This window comes from Augochlora pura, unplaced genomic scaffold (assembly GCF_028453695.1).
Source record: "Augochlora pura isolate Apur16 unplaced genomic scaffold, APUR_v2.2.1 APUR_unplaced_2102, whole genome shotgun sequence".
Taxonomy (NCBI): Eukaryota; Metazoa; Arthropoda; class Insecta; order Hymenoptera; family Halictidae; genus Augochlora; species Augochlora pura.
Window position 1 is genome coordinate 1 of NW_027582220.1, and position 3,365 is coordinate 3,365.

Below are 3,365 nucleotides of genomic sequence, written 5' to 3' on the forward strand. Positions count from 1 at the left end.
GGTCATTCTGTCGCGTGGGTACGTACGCTCGAAAGCTTTGTTACGGTGAAATAAATTCAGCGAGATCGTGTCTCGAAGTTCGTCGTTAGTGACGGTAAATTAATTGTTGCACTTTTATATCGTTTTGTGTTTTAAGCACGAGGATCGTAGATCGTCGGTAATATAATACGTTATATATGTCTGGTTATGTCAGGTTATGTATTTTTATATCGTTTTATGTTCCAAGCACGAGCGTCGTAGGTCGTCACTAATACGATATTTTATATAATATATAAAATATATATATATAATACTAATACGATACTTTTTGTTGTTCTAATAGAGCAGCTGTCAAGTGCTAAATGAAAGAAGAAGATCATGCAGATAATTTCCATTGTTCGTTGTGACTCGTATGAAATGTAAGTGTCGAGAGCATTCTGTAACTCGTTTACTTAAGCAGTTCGGAAGCAATTCTTAATTAGTTCTTAAGGACATTTGTTGTGTTATATTTCTCCGGCAGGTAAAAGAATATAAGTGGAATCGTTGAATATATGATTTATATCGTTTGTCTCGATTTAATATATGATTTATGAATATTTCTCGTATCATGGAAAGGGAAATGAGAAAACATAAATCTTTAACTCTTTTATCGTGCCAACAAATAACCTCGTTTTATTCTAAGAAAAATTAATAATTGAGATAATTAGAATAATGCATTCTTTTATTTTGTATGTTAATCTTTCCAAAGTGCAGTAAATATTTTCGACTGGTATCCTATTTGAATTTCACGTAGTAAAGAGATAAACCAAGATGGCCTACGATCTTTTCTTTTCCATATCGAACAGCATTTCGCCTCTCTTCTACGTGTGCCTGTCCCTACGTATATTTTCTATGGCGATGGGACCCACTCTGTTTTTTTTTTCGATCATGAGGCTGCAATATTCTTCAAGTTATGGTCGCGAGGTGCGTTGATAACTTTAATTATCCACGAAATGGATTCTACAGGAAAATTCCGTATGTATCGTCGTAAACTCATATTTCGATAGAATACATAACTGTTAAGTAAGACATTGACAATTTTGTTATCTGCAAGTAGAAAATGTAGAACAGTTCGAAGATATGGTAAAATTGTTGATAATTGATATTAATTGCATTTGTTGCTACCGTACCATAGCGAATCCTTCGCGACACGGACGATAGAGGCCGCCGATCAGGAATGTATAGTGTTTCATAGTATGAAGCATTATGAATAACAACATTTTTTGTTCCGCTACGGATCCTTTGTACCATACGCTATTATACCTGGTTAACAAACGCATAATAACAAATATCTACGTATATTAGTTTCGGTGTTAGATATTTAAGATATTTGATGTTCAGTATTTAATATATTCGGTGCAGATATTTAATATATTTAGGGTTTAGAATTTAATATATTCGGTGTAGATATTTATCATGTTCATTGTTCAGTATTTAATATATAGTGTCATTAACCTCTCGCTATTCTTTGTCGAGTCTAATTCCCAATGGACAATAGTTATTATTTCCAATAATAATCTGTTCTTTATGAATTCTTATTCTGTGCTTTTAAATTAGTATAATATTTATAATATTTAAATATATAAGTAAATACACAAACTTATATATATTTTAATAGTAACGTGTTCAGTATGAATTCTTATTCTGTGCTTTGAAATTAGAATAATATGTGTAATATTTAAATGTACAAGTAAACATTTAACCATTTGCAATCGAGTGGCGGTTCTAAGGCACCCCTAAAAATGGTCCTGCCACGTTTCAAAATAATTTTTAGCAAATTTACTTGTGTTTAGAAAATTGTCGAGAGCTGTTATAACACATAAATAAATTCCATGAAAATTGTGAGAATACGTTTGAAACTTATAGCGATCAGTATTAAATTGCAATGTGCACTTTGAGAAACTACTCTCCACTGAGATTAGAGCTCGTGCTGGTCAATTTGTTACATTGTTATACGATTAATACTTTCGACTCACGTGTCTATAAAAAAGTTTGTGCTGCTATCGTTGCCCATTTGTCCCAAATTGTTAGCCAGAGCTACGTACGTGAAAAGTGCGACGGCCAAACTTAATGTTGGTAAAATTCGCAGCAGTGACCGAGTTCGTTGGAAAATGTAAACCAACTGTGTAATCGCAGCGTTATATTTATATTAATTAATGATAATTGCATACGCTATGAGAGTCAGTCGATAAGTGAGCCTGCTATTTTCTGTAATTTTTCTTTTCGAAGATATTATTATACTAATTAATAATATAAAATAATATTATTATATTAATATCAAAGATACATTATATGCATTAATATGCATTAACCTTCTATAAGCTCACGTAACTTCGAGGCCACGTGACAATGAATCGACATTTTATCAAATAATTTTAGTTTTGTCACAAGATGACGTTGTTACGAGCCGAGGGCCACTGCACACATGGCCGGAGGTAAAAGAGTTTGTGCGGATATTTTGAAAGGAATGCGTGGACTGGCCGATGCCTCTTTCATCACCGGGTCGCCACCTTGTAGGATAGGTTTCACGGACTGACCGTTGCCTCTTTCATCAACGGGTCGCCACCAGGTGTAAAGGTAAAAGGTTTCATGGACTGGCCGATGCCTCTTTCATCACCGGGTCGCCACCAGGTGTAAAGGTAAAAGGTTTCATGGACTGGCCGTTGCCTCTTTCATCAACGGGTCGCCACCTGGGGGATAGGTTTGGTTCGCGGACTGGCCGTTGCCTCTTTCATCAATGGGTCTCCGCCTAGGAGGAAATTGCGTGGACTGGCCGGTGCCTCTTTCATCAATGGGTCGCCGCCTAGGAGGAAATTGCGTGGACTGGCCGGTGCCTCTTTCATCACCGGGTCGCCACCTAGATAGGAAGTTGGTTTCGTGGACTGGCCGATGCCTCTTTCATCACCGGGTCGCCACTGATTGGGTAATGGGGTTTTGGATTGATTCTAATTGGCCTCGTAACTTCGAAGAAATATTAATAGATACACCTCGAGCGGTAAAAGTGTATCTTTGTGAGATCGTTACCAACAACTGACTCGAACTGGGAGATGGAATGAAATAACTTGTACACTGAATTGAAAGTAAAAACTAATATAATCAAACAACTTCAGTCTATTAGAAGTGCGTAAATGTAGTGTAAGATTCGCGATGGTCCTAAGACACGCTCCCTGGTTTACGCACCAAGTCGGCGGGGGTTAACTATTGCTTGAAAGAGAACTCGGCTCGATCTTGCTACGTCTCGCGTTGCGATTTGACTTGAAACTGCCCGCTGAGTATTTTTTTTTTTTTTTATTATTTCTATGTGATGATGTTAAGAGAATCGTTCCTGAGAGCGATAGCCCTCTTAC

The 3,365-nt window shown here is 36.7% G+C and overlaps 1 long non-coding RNA gene across 1 annotated transcript; it reads right to left on the minus strand.

Moving 5' to 3' along the window:
* Window positions 1-636: 636 nt before the first annotated feature.
* On the minus strand, window positions 637-2,134 carry LOC144477585 (uncharacterized). Its single transcript, XR_013495220.1, has 3 exons — window positions 1,995-2,134; window positions 1,149-1,281; window positions 637-1,065 (listed from the first exon to the last, which is right to left on the minus strand). It is a non-coding gene; the product is annotated as an uncharacterized LOC144477585 (long non-coding RNA).
* Window positions 2,135-3,365: the final 1,231 nt, after the last annotated feature.